The sequence below is a fragment of the Pongo abelii genome, chromosome 13 (genome assembly GCF_028885655.2).
Source record: "Pongo abelii isolate AG06213 chromosome 13, NHGRI_mPonAbe1-v2.0_pri, whole genome shotgun sequence".
NCBI classification, from domain to species: Eukaryota; Metazoa; Chordata; class Mammalia; order Primates; family Hominidae; genus Pongo; species Pongo abelii.
This window is the reverse complement of record NC_071998.2, coordinates 82953835-82979350: the sequence shown is the minus strand read 5'-3', so window position 1 is coordinate 82979350 and position 25516 is coordinate 82953835. Positions and strand designations below refer to the sequence as shown.

Genomic DNA, 25516 nt, shown 5'->3' with positions numbered 1-25516 from the left:
GTGTGGCGATTCCTCAGGGATCTAGAACTAGAAATTCCATTTGACCCAGCCATCCCGTTACTGGGTATATACCCAAAGGACTATAAATCATGCTGCTATAAAGACACATGCACACGTATGTTTATTGCGGCATTATTCACAATAGCAAAGACTTGGAACCAACCCAAATGTCCAACAATGATAGACTGGATTAAGAAAATGTGGCACATATACACCATGGAATACTATGTAGCCATAAAAAATGATGAGTTCACGTCCTTTGTAGGGACATGGATGAAATTGGAAATCATCATTCTCAGTAAACTATCGCAAGAACAAAAAACCAAACACCGCATATTCTCACTCATAGGTGGGAATTGAACAATGAGAACACATGGACACAGGAAGGGGAACATCACACTCTGGGGACTGTTGTGGGGTGGGGGGAGGGGGGAGGGATAGCATTGGGAGATATACCTAATGCTAGATGACGAGTTGGTGGGTGCAGCGCACCAGCATGGCACATGTATACATATGTAACTTACCTGCACATTGCGCACATGTACCATAAAACCTAAAGTATAATAATAATAATAATAATAATAATAAAAGAAAAAAAATACAAAATTATTTTATATTCTTTTGGAGATGAGTTTCACCATGCTGGCCAAGCTCTTCTCAAACTCCTGACCTCAAGTGATCTGACTGCTTTGGCTTCCCAAAATGCTGAGATTATAGGCGTGAGCTACTGCACCCAGCCATTGTGTTGTTTTTGTTTTTGTTGTTGTTGTTTTCTTTCAATTTCATTTAGTTCTGCTCTTATCTTTGTTATTTCTTTTTTTCTCCTGGGTTTGGGTTTAGTTTGTTCTTGTTTCTGTAGTTCCTTGTGGTATAACCTTAGATTGTCTATCTGTGCTCTTTCAGATGTTTTGATGTCAGCATTGAAAGCTATAAACTTTTTTCTTAGCACCACTTTCGCTGTATCCCATAGGTTTTGGTAAGTTGTATCACTATTATCATTTATTTCAAATAATTTTTACATTTCCATCTTGATTTCATTGTTAACTGAAAAATTACTCAAGAGCAGATTATTTAATTTCCATGTATTTACATAGTTTTGAGGGTTCCCTTTGGAGTTGATTTCCAGTTTTATTCTACTGTGGTCTGAGAAGATACTTTATATGATTTCTACTTTCTTAAATTTATTGAGACTTGTTTTGTGGTCTATCATATGGTCTATCTTGGAGAATGTTTCATGTGCTGACTAGAAGAATGTATATTCTGCAGTTGTTTGGTAGAATGTTCTGTAAATATCTGTTAAGTCCATTTGTTCTAGGGTATAGTTTAAGTCCATTGTTTCTTTATTGACCCTCTGTCTTGATGATCTGTCTAGTGCTATCAGTGGAGTATCGAGGTCCCCTACTATTATAGTGTTGCTGTCTATCTTATTTCTTAGGTCTAGTAGTAATTGCCTTGTAAATCTAGGAGCACCTGTGTTGACTGCATACACATTTAGGATTGTAATATCTTCCTGTTGGACTAATCCTTTTATCATTATATAATGCCCTTCTTTGTCTTTCTTTTCTTTTTTTATTGTTGTTGCTTTAAAGTCTACTTAGTCTGATATGAGACTAGCTACTCTTGCTTGCTTTTAGTTTATATTTGCATGAAATATCTTTTTCCACCCCTTTATCTTAAGTTTATATGAATGCTTGTGTGTTAGGTGAGTCTCTTGAAGTCAGCAGATATTTGGTTGGTGATTTTTTTTATCCATTGTGCCATTCTGTATCTTTTAAGCAGAGCATTTAGGCCACTTACATTCAACTTTAATACTGAGATATAAGGTACTGTTCTATTTATCTTGTTAGTTGTTGCCTAAATACTTTGTTTGTTCATTGTGTTAGTTTTATAGGCCCTTTGAAATTTATGCTTTAAGGAGGTTCTATCTTAGTTCATATTGAGCTTTGTTTCAAGGTTTAGAACTCCTTTCAGCATTTCTTGTAGTATCGGTTTGGTAGTGGCAAATTCCCTCAGCGTTTGTTTGTCGGAAAAAGAATTCATCTCTCCTTCATTTATGAAGCTTAGTTTTGTTGAATACACAGTTCTTGCCTGACAATTATTTTGTTTAAGAAGGCTAAAGATACGTCCTGGGTCTCTTCTGGCTTGTAAGGCTTCTGCTGAGAAATCTGCCATTAGACTGATAGGTTTTCCTTTATAGGTTACCTGATGCTTTTGTCTCACAGCTCTTAAAATTCTTTCCTTCATGTTAACTTTAGATAGCCTGATGACTATGTGCCTTGGTGATGATCTTTTTGCCATGCATTTCCCAGGAGTTCTTTAAGCTTCGTGTATTTGGATATCTAGATCTCTAAGACCAAGGAAGTATCTAAGACCAGGGAAGTTTTCCTCAATTATTCCCTCAAATAAGTTTTCCAAACTTTTAGACTTCTTTTCTCCCTAAGGAACACCAATTATTCTTAGAGTTGGCTGTTTTACAAAATTCCATATTTCCTGATGACTTTATTTATTTTGATTCTTTTTTTATTTGTCTTTTCTCATTGGGTTAATCCTAAAGCCTTGTCTTCAAGCCCTAAAATTCTTTCTTCTACTTGTTCTAGTGTGATGGGCAATTTTTATATCATGTCTTTTCTGATTCTAAAACTGTTGCATATTTATTGTACCAAAACTGAATAAAACAGGGCATTAAAAAATCACTTGTAAACCTACTACTGCTCAAATATATGTTTTAGTGTATGTTCTTCCAACAACTTTTTCAAACCCTATCTATGTATACAGTAGATACATGCATGCATATCTGTACGTATGACTTTTAAACAAAATTGAGTATGCATCGAAGTTTTGATAAGCCCAGGGTATCCATTTTGAGTGTCTCAATGAGTTGAAATTTCCCTTACATGAGAGAAGGAGCTGGCTTGCATCTCTGCGTGGTGATTTGGGCTGGGAGTGACTCCAGTATTGCTCCAAGGTCATCAGCTTATGAAAATCTCCCTGCAGGTAGGAGTAAGGTACCCAGAGACAAAGTGACTTTGAGTCCCTATGTGTCAGTAAAGGGCACAGGGTGAGGGCAGGTTTGGGATGTTGGGCATATTCATTCTCAGCCAGGCGAAGGAGAGACCCTTGCCCACCCCAGCTCTTGGCTGGCAGCATGGCAGCACTGGGCACTCAGCCTCAAAATGGTGCTGGGCTCAGAGAGCAAGAGTTGGTCAGGAAAGAGGGGCCAGACAGGGGAGCAGAAGCAACCTCAGGGGAGCAGAAGCAACCTCAGTCTACCCCTCTGTAAGCATCCCCCTTTAGTAATGAAGAGGAAGTTCTCAGGAAACTAGTAGGGAGAGGGGAAGAGACATAGTAAGAAAGAGGAAGACAAAGAGCAAGTATGTGACTGAGAACATATGTGTGTTTGTGTGTGTGTGTGTATGTGTGTGTGTGTGTGATGCATGTGTGGTGTGTGTATAGTGTGCCTAGTGTGTATGGTATGTAAAGGCAAATAGAAAATACCAGGACTCCCAAACTTGAGCCGGAAGGCTGAGCCATGCAACACCAGCTTCCAAATGAATAGCTGTAGCATTGTGCACCAGCCAGGTCCCCATGGACAGGTAGGAGGCCTCAGGGATCTACCATGGGATGCCCCACCAATCATTCAGGAGTAAATTTTTTGCCGGCCTCCCATAAACAAGGACATGCCAATTGTAATTTTAGTTGTACAATCTAAGTCTGGCTCCTAAAACTAAAGTCTGTTCATTCCATGCTGATAGTGTCAATTACAAGTTTATCTTCCCAGGTGCAGAATAAAGACTCCTCCCTCCTACCCAGAGATGGCTGCATAATTAACTCATCCTTTACACCCTTTTTTTCCTTTAAACATTCATCTTCTCTTATGTGAAATGTAGATTAACTGGGCACTAACTAAAGTGTAACAGGAATGTAACCATTTGCTTTGCTATCTACCTGCCCCTCTTTCTGCCTGCCCTCCCTCAATTTAAGGAAATGTATAAATACTAAGTCTCCTGAAAACCTCTTTGGAAAAACAGCCACGGATGTGTCTGTGGCTCATTTTTTTTTTCCAGATGCACCCTAAAGCTGGCTTAATAAACCTTGGTGATTGAGACCTTTGCCTTAGCCACTCATCTTGGTTATCAGGTGTGTGTATGTGTGCAATGTATGGAGGGTGTGTGTGATGTATGTGATAAATAACCAGCATTTGGAAGCTGACACCACAGGAGTGGCCACTCGAGGCCCAGCCATTGGAAGGGCACACCAGATGGGGACAGAAGACTCTAGGAGTGAGAGAGACTCACCAGTTCAGGGTTCAGAGCTCATCCCAGTCTCCCTTCTGCAGACCTCCCTCTTGGTCTAGAGCTCTTATCAAGAACTCTAAGCCCCAGGTAGAGGGAAGGAGGAGCAACAATGTCATACCCTGCCTGGATCGCAGAGCAGAATGTGAGAATGAAAGTTCTGGCTTGAACTCCTCTAAGGCTCCCCATGCCCTCCGGATCGAACCCCAACTCCTTCCTGGGCCGTGGACTCTGTGGCTCCTTGCAAGTTCATCTGCCCACAGGCCACATGCGGGGGTGCTGCTGCTTGTGTCTCACACCCTGCCTTGCTTTCCCAGCTCTGGGCTGTGAATCCGTCTCCTTGGAAAATGTGTCTGCTCCCTCTGTTGAATACCTTAGGATTCTGTCTCACTGTTTTCTTTCTCCAGAGGCTTTTCTCTAATGGCCCCCAATCTGGGTCAGGTGTCCTCTGTGTGCCCTATGGCCCCTGATACAATCTCTTGTCTTGGCCTATCCTGAACAGCATAACTTTGAACAAACTGTTTTGCTTAAATGGGCTTCCAGCTTCGTCATCTAGAAAATCAGAGTTGGACCATGCGATGTGAAGTCCTCTTGTGAGAGAACCTCTGTGATTCTCCAAATTATTTTCTTTATATTAGTTATTTAACAAGCTTTTAACTTCTACTCCTCTAAGCAGCTGAAGGAGAGAGGAGGAAGAAGGTGATGTGGCAATTCACCTTTGGAAACTCTTTTCAGCTCTTTGCCCAAAAAAGTGAACTTGGTTTCTGGGCTGTCCTGGCCATGTTCACAGGGCTGGAAACTACTTGGATTGATCGAATGGGACCAAGGATATGAGGAGATGGGAAACTGTGTTATGGTTCCTAGTTGGCCAGTTGCTCCCCTCTCTTCATGCCTAGAGGGGCATGTGGTCATTAGCCAGCTGCTTTGAAAGGAAAGGAAATCACCTCTCTAGAAGCAGAACCCTCCAACATTCAGGCTCAGGAGGCTTTGGCAATTGACTTACTTTTCAGACCAGTGAGGAATGCTTTGGGCTTTTGAATCACAATCCAAGAAGAAGGTCCACAAGATGCCTGCCTTTAATGACAAGAAGAATTTTGTTTGAATTAATTGTTTCATTACAGCTGCATGCACATGATAAGCTGTTCCAGGCTGAGAACCAGAGCAACACAGGAGCTCACTGGGTACTTCTACACATCCCACTCTGTTTTGTTCTTGCTGTTGTTGTTTCTTTCCTTTTAACAATTTCTCGTTTTGAAATAATTTTGGACTTACAAGAAATTGCAAAAAATAGTACAATGTTACCGAGTATTTGATTCTCACCCTGAGCTCTGTGTATGCGTGTGTGTGTGTGTGTGTGTGCACACTTGTGCATGTGTATAGTTTATAGTTTTTTTTGAAGTATTTAAAAATAAATTGCAGACATGTGGTTCTCTTATTGGAGCACTTAATTGTGCATATCCAAAATCCAAGGGTATTCTCTTTTATAACTATAGTGCAACTATCAAAGCAGGAAATTAACATCAATTCAATTCTATTGTCTAATCCACAGACCTTATTCCAATTTTTCTAGGTGTCCCACTAATGTTATTTTTCTGATCCAGCAGCCCACATTGCTTTTCATTGTCCTGTCTCCTTGGTATCCTCTAATCTGGAATAGTTCTTTAGTCTTTTTTTAATCTTCCATGGCCTTGACGTTTGTGAAGAGTGGTGTTCATTATTTTGTTGAGTATCCCTCTAAATGGGTTTGCCTGATGTTTCTGCAGAACGTGTGTGTGTGTGCACATGTGCGGTGTGTGTTTGTGATATGTGTGGGCATACAGTTCGTGCCTTTTTGGCAGAGATACAACAGAAGTGGTGTTGTGTCAGATCAGGAGGAACGTGACAGCAATTTGTCCCATCGCTGGTGATGGTAGCGACAGTTACTTGGTGAACACAGTGTCACAGGTTTCTTCACTGCCAAGTTCCTATTTTCCCCTTTGTCATTAGTGAGAATCTTGGGAGGTGATACTTTGAGACTATGCAAATATCCTGCTTCTTATCACACTTTTGCCAATTGATTTTAGCATCTTTTGATGATTTTTGCCTAAAGCAGTCATTACCGTTGTGGGTGCCAAGTGGTTTTCTAATTCTGTCATTCCTTTTGCATATATGAGTTGGCATTCCACTGCGAGGAAGAGCTGGCTCTTCTCCCATATTTATTTGCTCATATCTGTGTGGGTGCATGGATTCCTAGTCTATGATATAGGTTATAATCCCTCATTATCACTATTTAGTTGAAATTATTTCAAATTTGACCAGTGGATGCCTTTTTCAGCTGGCTCCTGGGTCCTCTTGCTGTGTCTCCATCCTCTTCTAACATTTCCTTAATTTCCAGGGCTGTGTGACCTCCAGGCTCATCTTCTGTGTTCCCTGCCCCAGACCTGGGACCAGACATTTCTCTGAGGTGCCTTCCTTCCTGTTGCTGGAGAACGGCATTGAGCAGGTATCATGATCTGGGTGTTCTGACTCACCACCCCCAACCCAGCTTGTCCTTGGTTGGGGTTTCCTACAGCCCACCTCTCAATCAGTTTCCCTCTCAGGCTTTCTGTCCACTCCCAGCACAGTACTCTCTTCTGTGCCCTAGGCTTCATGGTACAATGGCCCGATAAACATTTCCACTTGGATCTTAAAGGAAGCATGTCTTTGTGGTGGCTGAATTGCATCCCCCCCTCCAAAAAAAATTCATATTTTGAAGTCCTAACCCTCAGTAATTCAGAATGTGATGTATTTGGAGATAGGGTATTTAAAGAGGTGATTAAGGTAAAATGAGATCTTTCCAGTGGACTCTAATCCAACCTGACTGATGTGTTATAGGCAGAGGAGATGAGGACACAGACACACACAGAGGGATGACCATGTGAGGATACAGGGAGACAACAGCGATCTGCGAGCCAAAGATAGAGGCCTTAGAGAAACCAACCCTGCCAACATCTTGATCTTGGACATCCAGCCTTCAAGATTGTGAGACAGTAGATTTCTGCTGTTTCAGCAACTCCCCCCACAGCCCATCTGTGGTCCTTTGTTGTGACAACTGGAGCAGATGAATGTAATCTTTAACAGAACTCATGCCTTCCCTCTGCCCTGCTTCTTGCCTTAGTGTGCCCCACCTCAGGAAATGGTGCCACCATTCAGCCATTTATTTGTGAATATCCTATCAATACTTCTTCTTCCTCTTCTTCCTCCTCCTCTCCTCCTCCTCCTCTTCCTCCTCCTCCTTCTCCTCCTCCTTCTTCTTCTTCTTGTTCTTCTTGTTCTTCTTCTTCCTCTTCCCCTTCTCCTTCTCCTCCTCCCTCTCCCCTTCTTCTCCTTCTTCTTATCCTCCACATTCTCCTTTTCCTCTACTTCATTTTCATCTTCATTTTTAAAACTGGAATAATTCTATAAAGAGAAAGTTTCCTCACAAACTTTTTGTTATTTTGACATCTCATTTGTATAGGAAAAGCTGGATTAAAATGTTTGATTCTTTTTTATTTTCTAGTTTTCAAAATAATGAGTTGGCTTCTTAGCATCCTTTAAGTGTGGCAAAGAAATTTTTTTAAAAAGTATTATTATGGACTCATGGGAATAAACATATTTTATGTACTTCAAATTGTTGCAGTTATTTTTATTGATGTTCAAATGGTATCATCCTTGGTAAATGGGAGATTAACAAGGTGCCTCCTGAACTCATGGCGTGGTTCTAGTGGACCTCAGAAGAGGCTTTTCTCTTTCTATAACAAGATATTCCAGGATTGTCCTATATATTTCCTGCTCAGATTTTGAAATGCACCTCTCTTTAAGGGTTCTTAGTTTTTTTTTCTGAGGTAACGGTAGTTAGAGACAACTTAGGTACTAGGCTAGGATGCTTATGGCTGTTGTGTTGATTTTTGTTATTTGGCCTTTTCAGTAGACAGAGCTAGGAAATAAAAAAATAAAATACAAAGATTAAATACATCATGAATCCAAACTGCTACTTCAAATTTAAATTTAAGTGATAGACTTTCCCCCCATTTTTTAGAACAGTAATCTCTCTCTCTCTATCTATATGTAATATTGTATACAATTTACAATTTAAGCCTTTTTAAGTATACAATTAGTGCCATTAATTAGTTTCGTAATCTTGTTCACCATCATCACTATTTATTTATGATTGTTTCATCATCCCAAACAGAAACTCTACTCATTAAGTAATAATTTTCTATTTCTCCTCCCCCAGCCCCTAGCAACCTTTAACTTAACTTTTTGTTTTCAGGAATTGTCCTATTCTGGACATTTCATATAAGTGGAATCTATAGTATTTGCTCTTTTGTGTCTGGCTGATTTCACTTACCATAATGTTTTCAAGCCTCATCCATGTTGTTGCATGTGTCAGAGCTTCATTCCTTTTTATGGCTGAGTAATTAATATCCCACTGTAGGCATAAACAACACTTCATTTATCCACTCATCTGTTGATGGGCACCTGGGTTGTTTGCCCCTTTTGGCTGTCATGAATAGTGCTGCAATGAACACTGGCATAGAAGTATCTCTTTGAGTCCTTGTTTTCAGATTTTTTGGGTGTATACCTAGGTGTAGAATTGCTGAGTCATATGGTAATTCCGTTTAGCTTTTTGAAGAACCACCAAACTCTTTTCCATAGTGCTGCACTATCTTACATTCCCACCCACAATATCCTAGCATTCTGATTTCTCCACATTCTTGACAACACTTGTGATTTTTTTTCCTTAGTCATCCTAACCTGTATGAAGTGATATCTCATTGTGGTTTTGATTTTCATTTTCCTAATGATTAGTGATGTTGAGCGTCTCTTCAGATGCTTACTGGCCATTTATATATCTTCCTTGGAGTGTTGACTATTCAATTCCTTCGACAATTCTTTGATTGGGTTGTTTGTCTTTTTGTTGTTGAGTTGAAGGACTTCTTTCTATATTCCCAAGTCCCAGCTGGTCCTCAAAGGTCCAATTTCTTCAATCAGTAAATAGCGAGAAAAAACAAAACAAATGTAAATGAAATCTAGATATTAAAATCTTATTATCTGATTTGAACATATTTTCTCCCGGTCTGTAGGTTGTCTTTTCACTTTCCTGATAATAAGCGTTGATGCCCAAAAGTTTTTAATTTTGATGAAGTCTAATTTATCTATTTTTTTCTTTTGCTGCTGTTGTTTTTTGGTGTCGTATCTAAGAATCAAGTGCCAAATCCAAGATGATGAAGATTTATTTCTTTGTTTTATTCTGAGACTTTTATTAGCTTTAGTAGATGCTTAAATTATAATTTTCCATGGTATGAGTCAAGATAAGTTATACTGTTTTGCAAACAGCAAACCCTGAAATCTCAGGATATTAACACAATTTAAAATTATATATTGTTTGGTACACAATGCACTACGGATTGGGCAATCCTCCTACATCTTGTATCATGGAGTCAAAAAAGCCTGTGAGAGATGTTTTAAAGACTACCCTTGGGCTGGGCGTAGTGGCTCATGCCTATAATCCCAGCACTTTAGGAAGTTGAGGCAGGCAGATCACCTGAGGTCAGGAGTTTGAGAACAGCTGGCCAACATGGCGAAACCCCGTCTCTACTAAAAATACAAAAATTAGCCAGGCATGGTGGTGTGTGACTGCAGTCTCAGCTACTTGGGATGCTGAGGCAGGAGAATTGTTTGAACCCAGGAGGTGGAGGTTATAGTGAGCTGAGATCATGCCACTGCACTCCGGACTCCAGCCTGGGCAACAGATCAAGACTCTGTCAAAAACAAACAAACAAACAAAGCCCAAAAAACCCCAAAACACAAACAAACAAACAAACAAACAAAAAAACCCACACCTACAAGTATGTAATTTTCACCCATTTTCCATCAGCCGGAACTCAGTCACATGGTCTCAACCGAACTGCAACGGAGGCTGGGAAACGTAGTCTTTCTGCCTGCCTACCTGACTTTTAAATTAAGAAATTATTGGAAAACATCATTTAATCAGGTATGCTATTTTTGCTTTTTGTGTCCTTGAAAATTATGAGATGATAGCCCAATTCATTCATGTTGCAAATACAAGACAGTTTATTGGTATTAATTTTAATATTTTATAATTTATGTTAGTTGCTATTTTCTCGCAGGGAAACCAGCACGCATTAGAGCTAATGACATTCTGTAACTGAGAATCAGGCAGTCCCCTTAGTGAGGGAAAGCCTGTGAAGTGTTTACAATGCCCTTTAGACGGCAGCCTGCTACCAGATAAAGAATGTGAAACAGTTGTTACTTTTGGCTCAGAGGAAGCTCTCTTTATAAATGTGTTTTGAAAGCTGGAAACAGAACAAAAGCAAAGAAGAAAACAGTGACAGGAACGGAAGAAAGAAAAGAATGGAGATGAGGGGAAAGAAAAGAGAAGGGGATGGGACAGACAGAGAAGAAGAAAAGGGGGAAGGCTACAGGACTGCAAGAGGTGTGCTCGCTTGCTGCTGTGCCTGTTTCAACACAGCACCCAAGCCAGGACAGAAGAAGGCAGTGCTGAGCACCGCCACATCCCGGTGCGTTGTTGAGAGAAAGCTGTGACCAGACCTTGAGAACCTCATCACAGCATGCTTGTCATTTTCAAAAAAGAGACATGTGGCCAGGCCCGGTGGCTCACGCCTGTAATCCCAGCACTTTGGGAGGCCGAGGCGGGCGGATCACGAGGTCAGGAGATGGAGACCATCGTGGCTAACACGGTGAAACCCCGTCTCCACTAAAAATACAAAAAATTAGCCGGGCATGGTGGCGGGCGTCTGTAGTCCCAGCTACTCGGGAGGCTGAGGCAGGAGAATGGGGTGAACCCAGGAGGCGGAGCTTGCCCTGAGCTGAGATTGTGCCACTGCACTCCAGCCTGGGCGGCAGAACGGGATTCCGTCTCAAAAAAAAAAAAGAGACATGTTAGGAGGTCTTGTTTAATACAAAGTTATCTCAGAACAGAGTATGAATCCAATGGCCTCCAGAGGAAAGACAGGGCTATGTGCCCTTGGTCACCAGGGCAAACAGTGCCTCCATGCCAGGCGAAAAGCAAATCATGTGGGACCTCTTGCTTCAGTCACGCGGAGGATTCTCCCTGTCCAGAATGTGCACATGCAGTAGATGTGGACCACAGGGAATGAGCATCTACTGAAGGTCAAACAAGTTTATACAACTGGAGCATTTTATTGGGAAATCACTGGGGCTCTTCGATCTGCACCATGGTTAAATTAGTACAAAATGTGGTGAAAAGCTGTGCCCCAAGGGCAAGAGAACACAACCCTTATGTTCCCTTATGCTTTTGCAAGCTTAGATTCCTGGTGTCTCTAGTCTGTGGGTATTAATGAGGTCAGAATTCTCATGACAGTTATTTGCTTTGGTTCTTGCACATACCTGCATAATACAGAAGGTCTCTCCTTTGCTAATGCCTACCCACCGCAGAGACTGTCCACTCTGTGCTCATAGGTCATCCTCATACTTTTCCCTTCTATACTCATTGAGCTCTGTCACTTGAGAAGCCTTTAGAGGGTGCAGCTGTCACCTGGGAGAAAGTTGATATCAGGCGTGACATCTCCCAGGGTTTCCACATCACAATCCACCCAGCACGAGCACTGCTCAATGTTCCTGGACAAGAAGGTATCATCTCACAATTTATTCATGCAAATAGAATCACTTGACTATTCCACCTGCTCACCCGATTTTCCTTTATAGTTTGAATCCTGGCTGAGTTCCAAGAAGGACCCTGTTATACAACTAGCACATTCTTAGTTTTGAGCACTCTGTATTCTGTAACTTCTTGCATTATAAACCAAACTAACATGATTTTCTGCCTCCCCTGATTTCACTGGTGCCATCATCATTCATCGAGAGATTGATTTGCAAAGCTTTTCTCTGGACACATGGTGGAGAAGATGACAGGCTGGCCAGCCACAGGGAAGCATGTCCCATGTCTGCCACTCATATAAGCTCTTCAATATATTGTCTCTGTTTATCATCACACATACATAATGAGTTATCATCTCTCCTGTTTTGTAGCTGATGAACAAATTTCCAGGTCTCAGCAGTGAGTAAAGGGTTGGATTAAGCACCAGGCTTTTCACTGCTCTTCCTTGCTGTCTTCCTGCTCTGAGTTTATCTGAAACACAAAGGAGAGAGAGTAAGTGTCTACACTGTCGTTCTCCAAACTGACCTCCTTCAATGTACCTAAGAAAGAAGAAAGAGTAATCATCTTATTATCAGAAAATGATTCTAACTATTGAGCTGCTGATATGTGTTATGAACACAAATCTCAGCCCCCAAACTCAGATGTGTAGGTTTTTAAAAATTCATCCATAATTCAACTTAATATCTACTTCAAGCCTCATTCCCCTGAGCTGGTGGAGCAGGGTAATTCCATCTCTTTTGGGGTCCCCTCACCATGGAGGTGGGTGAAATTTGTGGGGCTTGTGTAGTGACCCACTCTCAAGGTGGTGCTTGGTGCCCAGTTGATCTTTGTCATCTCTATACACAGGTAATAACTTGGTCTTAGTCATTGTCCTGGGATGGGGTGTAAAAAAATGTGTTGTTTTATGCCCCGCATTAAGGCACACCAATCTTTCCAAGGACGCCAAGGCAGGCAGGCTTCCATGCGGCCAGGGCCTTGCTATTTCTCTGTAGGTTGCTGGAACGCCTGCACAGCCATGGCTCCTTCACCAGAGCAGCTCCCCTGCATCCCACCCAAACCACTCTCCACAAAAGCCACAAAGCCTGGAAGCAATGAGACCAAAATGGTCTCTCTGCTCGAGTAGGAGGAAAAAAACAAAGTAAAAACCTACCCAGCCACATAAATTAAAATTTTTCCAATTATTATAAAATGCTTTTCTTCCTCCCTCGTTCTCTTTATCTGTGCATACTCTTGGGGTTTAGCTCTCTTCTAGAAACTTTCCCTAATTGCTATGATGCCAGAAATATTCTTTTCTCTGAACTCCCATTTTTCAATTAACATCTGACACATCTTTTATTAGCTTAAAAAAAAGTTAGTGTCTTGTCTCCCTAATAGATTGTGCTCCCCTAGGTCTGGGGCTGTGTCCAACTTCTTTATCCCACCCCCCCTTTTTTTTTTAATACCTAAACAGTGCTAGGTATAGGGAATAGCCTAAAGAAAAGTGTGTTGAATGTTTAAATTACTAAATAGGTACAATTTCTAATGCACAAATAGGCTACATGTTGTGTTATTTCCTTTTTTTTCAAATAATACAAAAGTGTATAAAGTCATTTCCAATTCCTTCTTTATCACTGGAAATATTCTTTAATCTGAAATCAACTTTGTCTGATATTAATATAGCCACTTCAATCTTTTTTTTTTGTGACAGAGTCTCCCTCTGTCACCCAGGCTGGGTGGGGTGCAGTGGCGTCATCTTGGCTCACTGCAGCCTCTGCCTCCCAGGTTCAAGTGATTCTCCTGCCTCAGCCTCCTGAGTAGCTGGAATTACAGGCACTCATCACCATGCCTGGCTAATTTTTGTATTTTTAGTACAGACGGGGTTTCACCACATTGGCCAGTCTGGTCTTGAACTCCTGACCTCAAGTCGTCCACCTGCCTTGGCCTCCCAAATTGCTGGGTTTACAGGTGTGAATACTGCCCCCGCCCATCCAGTCTTTTTTTGAGAAGGGTTAGCCCAGTGTTTCGTTGTTGAACATTTTAATTTTCATCAGTGTGTCTATTTATATTTAAAGAGAATTTCTTGTGTTTATTAGGTCTTGTTTTTTTGATTCAATATGACAACCTCTGACTTTTTATTGTGGTGTTTAAACCATTTATACTTAATATGATTATCGCTGTGGTTAGGTCTAAGTATCTCCTCCTGCTATTTGCTTTCTATTTGTAACATTTATTCCGTGTTACCCTTTTCCTCTATTTTTGCCTTTTTAAAAATTAATTGAAATTTTTTATGATTCCATTTTATCTTCTTTGTTGGATTTTAGCTGTAACTCCTTGTTTTGTTCTTTTACCAGTTGTTGTAGGGTTTAAAATCTTTAACTTAACATAGTCTACTTTCAAGTCATATTATACATGTTCACTGACAGTATAAGAAGCTTAAATAATATACTTCTATTTGCCCTTTTCCACCTATATAGTCTTTATGGTTTTTTTGTCATACATTCACTTTTATGTATGTTATGAACTCCATAGTACATTGGTATTACTCTTGATTAAACAATTATATTTTCAAAAGATTTAAATTCTAAAGTATATATATTTACAAATGTATTCAATAGGTATCATTTCTGGTACAGTTATTCATATTCTTCTGGTTTTCATTTCATTTTCCTTCTGCCTAGAAGACTTTTTTCAATATTTCTTATAATATATGTGTAACTAGAGTCCCTAAAGGAGAGAGGTTATGGGAAGGGCAGAAAAAATATTTGAAGAAATCATGACTGAAAAATCTCCAAATTTGATAAAATGATAAAGCCATAGATCAAATATGCTTAAGGAGCGCTTTGCACACGAGATATGAATGTCACATAAAACTGTCTTGCCACTCACTGTTGCTATTTTGTGTTTTTCTTTTAAATTCTTTTTGTCTTTTTCATTTTGAATAGTTTCTATTGTTATGTCTTCCAGTTCACTAAAAGTTCAGTTTGGATCTTTTTTTTTAATCTTTTTTTAAGAGACAGGGTCTCACTGTGTCCCTCAGGCTGGAGTACAGTGGCGCTATCATAGCTCATTACAGCCTCAAACTACTGGGCTAAAGCAATCGTCTTGTCTTGGCCTCCCAAAGTTCTGGGATTACAAGTGTGAGCCACCACATCCCATCAATTTGGGTGTTTTTTAAAAAATATCTTTCATGTGTCTAGTTAAGTTTTTGAACTTCTGGAATACAGTTATAACAATGTTTTAATGTCCTTGTGTGCTAATTCTGACATCTGTGCCCATTCTGGGACTGTTTCAATTTGTTGATTTTTCTCTTCATTGCAGGGCTTTTTTTTTTTTTTTTTTTTTTTGAGACGGAGTCTCTCTCTGTCGCCCAGGCTGGAGTGCAGTGGTGCGATCTCGGCTCACTGCAAGCTCTGTGTCCCGGGTTCACACCATTCTCCTGCCTTAGCCTCCCAAGTAGCTGGGACCACAGGTGCCCGCCACCACTCCCAGCCAATTTTTTGTGTTTTTATTAGAGACGGGGTTTCACCATGTTAGCCCGGATGGTGTCTATCTCCCGACCTTGTGATCCACCCGCCTCAGCCTCCCAAAGTGCTGGGATTACAGGCGTGAGACACCGCACCCGGTCCATTACGGGGCTTTTTTTTCTTCCTTTCATGCCTGATAATATTTGATGGGATGCCAAACACTGTAAGCTCTCTCGTGAAAACATAAAGGTTTTCTTGAAGTGAGGTTTGAACTGAATTTTGAAGGGTATATATGGCTTAAACAGTGAAATGAGGGGAAAAACATTTAAAGAAGAGGGACAAATGTGAAAGTACCTGAGGCATATAAAGCTATGTGTTTTTAAGAAAATAAAAGATTGCTGGGGTGACTGGAGCAAGCAGTGAAATGGAGAATTGCATTCTATGTCTCTTGGGGTAAAGGGATGGGCAGACCATGTCCCACGGACTCAGGGGCCTTGTTAGGCATTTTGTTCTGTATCCTGTGAACAATAGTAATTCTTTAAGGGCTTTACTTAAGCTCAGATTTGCAGAAAAATCACTCTGGCTTCAATGTGAAGAACAGCTTGAATGAGTTTCAGAATAGAAGGGGTGTCGAGTTAGGAAGCCACTGTAGATTTCTGAGTGAGAGATGAGTATATTTGGGGCCAGGATGGGAGCAGAGATGGAAAGAGGTGGGCTGACCTGAGATACAAGATGTGGGGTGACTCTTGACCCCTCCCAACTGCACCCTATTAGATCAATCACCAAGTTCATGTGAACGCCTTTCTAAGGGGAATATTATTTTCACAGAGTGAATACATTTTTTATTAATATGTTCATAAATATACTTTCTTACAGTTCTGACTATTGCATGTAGTACTTCAGAAAGGAAACCTATTTATTAACTTGTACCCAGAAAGGACTCTAGTGAATCTCTTCTGATATTTGCCCAAGAATTCCCCTAAAACACTCAGTAATGAAAAACCTCATTCCAAAGGCCTAGTTCAATATTCCTCAAACTGTAGTGTGCATGAGAATCACCTGCCAAGCTTGTTCAAACAAATATTTCTGGGCCACATTCCCCAGAGTTTCTGATTCAGTAAGTCTGGGTTGAGGCCAGTGACTTTTCACCTCTATCAAGTTCCTGGGTGATTTTGATGCCCCTGGCCCAGGGACCACTGTATGGGAATCACTGGTTAATCATAAGCACTATAGCCAAGAGTGCTTCTGTTGGAGAAGGAAACACAAAAACTCTGTTCCTTTCCAGTGCTGTGACTTGGTCAAGTGACTCACCCCTCTGCGCCTTTGTTTCCTCATCTGGGTCTTGGTGAGGCTTAGAGTGAGGACTGTTGGAAAGCATTAGGACAGATGTATAAGGAGCATATACATGCTTTTATATGTAAGAAAATAAGTTCCATGTGCCTTGCATATTCTACAGTTCTCAGTGTATGGTGAGACAGATCCTGCTTTCAGTTCATCCTTGGCGAATGCTAGTCAAAATTCTATGTGATGTCACAACAGAAATCTTCAGTTAACAGTCTTGGAAAGGACTCAAGCTCTGCTCCATCTCCATCTCCTTGGGTTTGGGTAAATTCTCAGCAGGATTGTGCATTAGGTGAGTGTCTGCTTCTCCCCTGGGTCCCCATAACTTTGCTTGCTCCTAAACAGGGAGTCACATCTGGGAAGAGAGAGTAGATAATGGAGCCAGAGAGCTGACTCACCATGTGGGATGGCTGTGGGCAAGTTTCCCAGGTTGCACAAGCCATGGGGTTTTCTGAAACAGATGGAAAGACTGCCTCTGCTGGCCGCTGGCTGACTTCAAGATAGTCGTGCTGTGTGTCAAGCGGTGTGAGAAGGAAAGACCCATAAGAGACCCTGTCATCCAAGTTTCAGATTCCCCTGGATTCCTTAGTGATAAGACATGCATGGCTCATTACACATTCTATTTATGAAATTTCTACAGGCAAAGACTCGAATGCCCTTTAACTGGGTGTGCACATGGGCATTGCATAGTTTTCCAGAGTAACCCAAGATACTGGGTTGGAGAGAAAAATGGAACCAGAAGACAAGCCAGCTTCTACCAAAGCCACCCAGCAGTCAGCCAGCCCAGACTTTCAAATCTGGACCTGGGGGGTCAGCCCTAGGTAGACAGGCAAGCCATCTTTCAGAGGCTCCCATGTCCTCTTAAAAAGTGAGAGCCAGACATTAACAATCATTCTCACAATTTTTAAAAACCATATTATCAGCTGTTATTTTAAATATCCCTAACCTAGGATAGTTAATAACAGAAACAGAAAACATTTAAGATTTTTAAGATATAATAATTGAAGATCTTGAGTCAAGCTTTAAAATGAAAGTAACTTTGAAATGAGGTCAAAGTTAGAACATTCAGCAAGGAATCTTAATTAGAAAAGTATGACTGGGCAAGACTAGAACAATTCTGAGCAAATGATTTTGCCACCAGGAATGGTAAATTCAAAGAAGGCAAATTAGCAGTAAGTTGCAGAGATGGCCACTTGAATAAAACACAAACAGAGTTAATTTTTTTCACTCGGTCAATTGCATTTCTCATACAAAGCTGAAAAATGCTCTTTTGTAATTTTCATTTTATAATAGCAATTCTTTTGTTTTGCATTGCCTGGCCATTGCAATCTGGACAAAGCAACTTTTCCATCCTATTTTAGTTCTCAAAGTATATTGATTTTTAATTTCCTGGAGCCAGTTTTCTACACAACAATATTTTATTCACCATGAGAAGTAGTGCCAGTTTTAAACATTTATAGACTTGTTTCTCCAGGGAAAAACATAAGCTAGAAAGAAAAACTAAAATTTCATTCGATGAGATTCAAATGGCAATTGGGGGTTTGAATGTAGAGGTGTTGTTTTCTTATCCAGAACAGTCACTGGAAGTCCATTAAGGGAATGCTATCTGGTCAATTTTTGTTTACTTTCTGGAGATATGATATTTTCTGAGGATTCACAACAAGTGGGAAATTGCCAAAGTCTTGCAAGCCTGATTTGAGAGACAAAAAAGAAGAGACAACATATAAAGTTTTCTCTTTGTACATATGAACACACATATATCTTTAAGTTAATACATTAATGGATCATATTATAACATTTCTTTTCAAAAATTTTCTTTTTGTTCTTTGCTCTTCTTCTTCTCTTTCCTTTCCCAAACTTTCTCTCTGCCTTCTGCACAGGTCACTCATGATAACAGTATGTGGCCTATAATTTTCAGCTCACTCACGCTTACCTGCATGTATGTGCACAGATGTTAGAGAGTGCTTTTCTTCATTTTTGCTAGAAATGGATAATAAAACGGACTTTTTTTTCTGCATTTGGTTTCATTTACTCTGTAATTGCTCATGGAAATCTCCCAGAGTCATCAATGTGGCTCTAATTCATTCTTTTCAGTGGCTGTATAATAGGTTGTGGTGTGTACGAGCCAGAATTTATTTCGTCATTCCTCTGTCATTAGGCGTTTATTTGAGTTCCAGCTTTTTGCCACTGGGAACAATACTGCAGTAAATACTTATGTCCTTGCGTTTTCATTGCCATGGGGTAGATGAAGGTGGCTCTAGACATTTTAGTTTTGAATTTAACCTCTTTTTGCTCATCGTTATTTGCTTTAGGGGCTGCAAAGATAAATAAAACTTAACCTTTATCAAGCCCTCATAGCTGAGAATGGCCATGGAGCTCAGTTTAAGGCAGGGAAGTGGCTTTGGCTGAGCCTCTTCTGATACAGGCTGAGCATGCCTAGTGAGAAAATCCGAAATCCAAAATGCTCCAAAATTCAAAACGCTTTGAGTGCTGATGTGATGCTCAAAGAGATGCTCATTGGAGCATTTCAGATTTTTGTATTAGGGATGCTGAACCAGTAAGTATAATACATATGTTTCAAAACTTGAAAACAATCAAAATTCAGAACACTTCTTGTCCCAAACATTTTGGGCGAGGGATACACACTCAACCTGTACCTCCGTCTTCCTGCTTGGAATGCAGCTGTTGCTAACAGTGGCAGAGGTGAGAGAGAGAGAGAGAGAGAGAGAGAGAGAAATAAAGAAGGAGCCTGGTATGTATGATTTAGCCATGTTTCAACAAGTATTTCTGAGCATCTAATCACAAAGATATGGAATCATTCTAAGTGTCCATCAATGGATGATTGGTTAAAGAAAATGTGTATATATATATGTAGGAATACTACTTAGCTATAAGAAAGAAGAAAATCATGTTTTGCAGCAACAAGGATGGAACTGGAGGCTGTTATCTTAAGTGAAACAGATCAGAAACAGGAAGTCAAATACCACATATTCTCACATAAATGGGAGCTAAATAAAGTGTACACGTGGACATAAAGTGTGGAATAATAGGCATTGGAACTGGGAAGGGTGGGAGGGTGAGGAGAGTGAGGAATAAGAAATTACTCAATGGGCATGATCTACACTATTCAGGGGATGGTTTCACTAAAAGCCTGGACTTTATGCAATATAGCCACATAACAAAGCTTCACTTGTACCCCTTAAATTTATAAGAATAAGAAAGTGAAGGATAGAGATACCAAAGAAAGAGACATGGTCCCTGGCTTCATGAAATCTGTAAGTGCTTTACAGGTACAAGACGAGGTGGCACGAAGCCATGATGCACAGGGAACTAGAGTGATCTGGGGTAGGTCGTGATCACAGAAGCCCTAAAGGAGGGTAGTGTTGGTTAGGAATGGGAGGCAAGGAACCTTCCAGACAGAAGGAGTGCTATAGTGCTAGGACATTGGCTTGTTTCTTGGAACAGAGGAAAGGTCAGCATGGCCAAAGCCCAGCACTGGAGGGGGCAGGCCGGGTTTGGCCTTGTTGGTCTTTCAAGGAACTTGAACTTTCCTGTTAGTGAGGAAGACAGGTAGCAGTTTCTGGAGGCAAGTGTGAGAGAGCCCTTGTGAACATATCGGGTGAGGGATGACACTGGGTTAGATCAACAAGGTGGAACTGAATTTCGAAAAAAGTTGATAGTTTTGAGGTGTAGCTTTCCTTAATTTTAAAGATTATTATAAAACAATGGCTTCAGTGAAAACTACTTTATTTTTTTCTGACTTGCCTGATCATCTTTTTAGAATAAACTAGAAGTGGCCCTCTGGATCAGAATTGATGCCTATTGAATGGAAAACCAAACATTGCATTTTCTCACCTATACATGGGAGCTAAGATATGAGGATGCAAAGACATAAGAATAATATAATGGACTTTGAGGATTTGGAGGGAAAGGTGGGAGAGGGGGCGAGGGATAAAAGACAACATATATGGTGCAGTGTGTGCTACTCAGGTGATGTGTACACCAAGATCTCACAAATCACCACTAAAGAACTTACTCATGTAACCAAATACCACCTGTGCCTCAATAACATATAGAAAAATAAAATAAAATAATAATAATTAAAAAAAGAAAACAAAGAATGCCCATTAAGACGCTGCCACCCATGATCAGACTGCCATCCTCAACTGCTATGTGGTGAGCACTCCCACAGAACAGCAAGGATGGAGTTTCCAAGACCTTGTCAGCACTGAGGGACTGTGGTCAGACTCGGACACCCCAATCCAATGGTGGAAAAGAGAGTTTTGGTGGTATTTGGATTTCTTTTATTGGTACTATGGTTGAATTTCTCGGTAATATTACAACATCACAAAACATTTATTTGCCTTTAGGAGTTTATAATTTCTTGAAATGAAATGCATAATGGAATAAAATTGAAGAAGAATGAATTTAGGATTTTTCATCTTTTAAAACCACACCTCCCACTAGTCACCTTAGGATTTGCTCTTCTCTAGAGATGTAGTGTGTACTTGGAATAGGTTTAAGTTCACTTTCCATAGTGAAAAAGTGATGCCATCACATAAGGCTGGTGGGGAAAATGCCTTCACACTTTTTTTTTTGAGACGGGGTCTCACTCTGTTGCCCAGGTTGGAGTGCAGATCTCAGCTTACCACAGTCTTGGCCTCCTGGGCTCAAGGGATCCTCCCACCTCAGCCTCCCGAGTAGTTGAGATTACAGGCACCTGCCACCATGCTCAGCTAATTTTTGTATTTTTTGGTAGAGACAGGGTTTCACCATATTGCCTAGGCTGGTCTCAAACTCTTGGGTTCAAGCAATCCATCCATCTCGTCCTCCTGAAGTGCTGGGATTATGGGCATGAGCCACCATGTCTGGCCCATAGTCTTACTATTATGGCTACTAATTTCCTCATAGAGTTATAGTGAGGATTAAACAAGAGGCTATAGAGAGAGACCCTAGTAGAACACTCACCCTTTAAAAAAATTTCCACCAAATGCTACTTGTTTTTTCCTGCTATTTGTTTTCCAAATATACTCATAACAATATCTACAAACCAATGAACGAGTAGCTTCAATAAACCAAAGGAAGAAATTATGGCACTAGGTTTTTAAAAACATGCATGTCATCAGTAAAAGCAAGGTGAAATAACACATATATTAAATACTTTTTATATGAATAATTCAGTATGAACCAGGCATGGTGGCACATGCCTATAATCTCAGCTACTCAGGAGGCTGAGGTGGGAGGGTTGCTTGAACTCAGAAGTTTGAGGCCTGGCCAATATAATGAGATCCCGTTTCAAAACAACAATAAAATGATTCAGTATGAATTCGGCTTTTCTTCTTGTTGGGCTACGGAAATGGGCAAAAGAGGCAATTAGCTTAGAAAATACCGAATGTATGGACCATCTCATCCATCATCCAGTAGGCACTGACCAGGTTCTGGGCACTGTGTGATGCGTGAACACATTTCTAGTTCTGAGGTAGGCCTGTTAGCTAACAATGCAAAAATGAACATAAACCTAAAAATACCAATACAAATGCCCAGATTTTGCCAAAGCTCTGACACCTTGCCTAGTCCCATGTTTGTCCACAGACAATTATCACTGGTGGTGACCTGAAGCATGGAGTTGTTAATATAAATCAAAGGTTGTAAATTATTTACACATATGTATGTGTGTGTTTATATGTATGTATGTGTGCTTGTGTATATATGTATATATATGTTATTGGTTGGGTGTAGATGTGTGTATACACGCACACAACCAATAGCACCTAATAGAAATGAGGAAAGTTTTTGAGAAAAGAATGTCAATTCCTTTCTCTCAAGACAAGTATTTTTATTCCTTTGCAGTTTTATAGAAAATTCATTGCTTTTCAAACACCATTCTTCAAGTATTTAAGTTAATACCAATCAGATTGAAAGGGATTCCAATGTAGAAAAGTAAACAGGAACATGGGACCCACAAGGAGTGTTTGTGCACGGTGAACGTAAAGGCTTGGGGTCGAAAGTTTCAGGAAATGCTTCAGCCTCCAAGCTCCTGGCCACCCAAGAGGCACAGCCTGGGAGAATCATGTCAGCATCATCATCCTGAAGCCACTGGCCTCGTTAACATTATCAGGGCCTGCTGGCATCTGAACCCAGGGAACTGATTCAGTTATAGATGAGCTAGTCTGAAAACATCCTCAATGAAGCATCTGTCCCTTTTGGTTTCTTTTTCTTTAGATGCCTTTAAAATTAGTGAGAAAATAGTCACGCTGCTGTGTTAACCTCACATGCCAGGAACACAGTTACATTTCCACATACTTATTGTTTTTCCAGACGTTCAGAGAAAGGCACATGTTCATTAGTGATCCTGGAATCACTTCTCAGGCCTGGAGATAATAAACGATTCTATCATACGCTCTAAGGACTTAGTTATTGCTCAAAACCTGGGTTTTCAATGGCAAAAAACATGACACACAAATTAAAGAATCATTTCTGGCCAGCTCCCAATGTCATGCCATCCAAAAGGAGATTTGCTTGTCAAGAGTTTATGTTCTCTCGGTTCCATTTGGTGGATATGGCAGGAGGCCAACCATGCAAGTCAGTTCAAAGCAGTAAGGGAGGAGCTTCACTGTGTTCAGTCAAGACAAACGGGAGGTTGGCCTTTTAACCTGGGCGGCCACCCTCAGTGTGTGAGCAGGGAAAATGGGATGAGTGTGGAGTAGCCCTGATGTCCTTTTTACATAAAACCCTCTTGCTGACAGTAACCCACACATGAGGGAGGCTAAGCAGTTAGGGAAAGTTAAGTTGGGGCGCTGAAAGATAGCTTCCAGGTGGGTTATACAACACAGAAGGTTAAGTTTTTTGTAGGTAACTTTAATAATTCAACTTTTTTTGAGAACATGTTATTACAACGTTTTTTTAAATTGGTACTTTTGAAAGGTTTACATACATAGGTTTAAAAGGTAAACATAAGCATACTTCTTTAAAGATGCGATTTGTGGTGTTTTCTCCAGGGAATAGAAGTGCTCAACAAAGAAAGAACATTGGGATCAAGAGAATAATTCAACTTTTTATTCTAGATTATCAGTTTGATTTGGCTTATCAATTATGGAAATAAATTCTAAATAATTATGCACTGATGCGCTTTTTCCATTATTGTGTTAGTATAGGAGGGGGATATTTGGGATAATATTCTTCATGGCTGTTCCTGTACAGAAATGAGTGATTGCTAATAAGCATCCTCAAGCCTGCACATGCCCATGAATGCCCATCCTTCAGATGGCTCTCTAGGAGTATGAGTTCACCTGTCAAAGTTGCTAGCATGGCTCACAGCACTGCTGGAATCCTTTCTGGGAATTCCCTTCAGAATACGCATGACAGGCCTGTAATCCCAGCATTTTGGGAGGCTAAGGCAGGTGGATCACTTGAGGTCAGGAGTTCAAGACAAGCCTGGCCAACATGGTGAAACCCTGTCTGTACTAAAAATACAAAAATTAGCTGGGTGTGGTGGCGTGGGCCTGTAATCCTAGCTACTCGGGAGGCTGAGGGAGGAGAATCGCTTGAACCCGGGAGGTGGAGGTTGCAGTGAGCTGAGATCACACGGCTGCACTCCAGCCTCCAGCCTGGGCGACATGGTGAGACTTCCTCCTCTCAAAAAAAAAAAAAAAAAAAAAAAGAAAGAAAAAAGAAATAAAAAAAGAATACTCATGACAGCTTCAATTGCCAACGGTTCACCTTTGTTCTCTAAGATGAGTTTGAATCTAAAAATCAGTCAAGTGTATCAGTAGGTGTCAAATCTTATTAAGAAAGCTAGTCATGAAGCAGTGTAATCAAAGAGAAGTAGAACAAACTGACTGCTCTTTCCTCCATGACCTATAAGCTGGTTGCAAAATTGGTTCCATGTGAGGAAGCTAGTATTTATGGTACCACATTTGGAAGGGAGGGTCTCCAGCAGGTATTCAGTAACTACCATTTCATTGTCAGAATTTGATGTGTACAACTCATTTAAAGAGTCTGATGCTCCATTTAAAGAACACTCCTAGCCCAGTATGGTGGCTCATGCCTGTTGGGGAGGCTGAGGTGAGAGGAGCACTTGAGGCCAGGAGTTTGAGACTGGCTTGGGCAACATAGCGAGACCCTGTCTCTACAAAAATAAAAAAGAAAGTATCTGGGTATAGTGGCATGTGCCTGTGGTCCCAACTACTTGGGAGGCTGAGGCAGGAGGATCACTTGAGCTCAGGAGTTAGAGGTTACAGTGAGCTATGATTGTGCTACTGCACTCCAGCCTAGGTGGCAGAAACCCTGTCTCCCTGTCTCTTAAGAAAAAAAATCATAAATAAAGGAACACTTCTACCCTGCAGAAGAGCTGGGGTAGCAATTTGGCAATGGAGACTTTAAATATCTCAAGAATACCATGAAACAGGGCCAGTTGCAGGTTGAGTCCTGTGTCTGGGCCCTAATTTCCTTGTGATTGGCCTCCTGGTGATCATGCAATTGTCTTCTGGATGAAAGGAGCTGGTCTGCGGAGAGATCTCAGTGGCCACCTGAAGATAAAGGGAAGAGAGTCTTCAGGGCCCAAACCCAACTTCAACCAGAGTACCTTTTCTTTCATTAGTTTGATGGGTTTTTTTCTTAATTAAAAAAACTTTTAATTGTTGTGAGCATATAGTGTGTGTGTAAATATATATATACACACTTATGGGGTACATGAGATGTTTGGATACAGGCATGCAATGCACACTAATCACATGATGGAAAACGGAGATATTCATTCCCTCAAGCATTTATTCTTT

The 25516-nt window shown here is 40.7% G+C and overlaps 1 non-coding gene across 2 annotated transcripts; it reads right to left on the bottom strand.

Annotated features, from left to right (window-relative positions):
• Positions 1–7916: 7916 nt before the first annotated feature.
• LOC100460900 (uncharacterized) lies at positions 7917–16997 on the bottom strand. 2 transcript variants are annotated; one of them, XR_008509797.2, is made up of 5 exons: positions 16710–16994; positions 11685–12426; positions 9048–9274; positions 8641–8874; positions 7917–8226 (listed from the first exon to the last, which is right to left on the bottom strand). It is a non-coding gene; the product is annotated as an uncharacterized LOC100460900 (transcript). The 2 variants fall into 2 exon arrangements; XR_008509798.2 differs by having other exon boundaries at positions 8641–9274; positions 16710–16997.
• Between the last annotated feature and the right edge of the window lie 8519 nt (positions 16998–25516).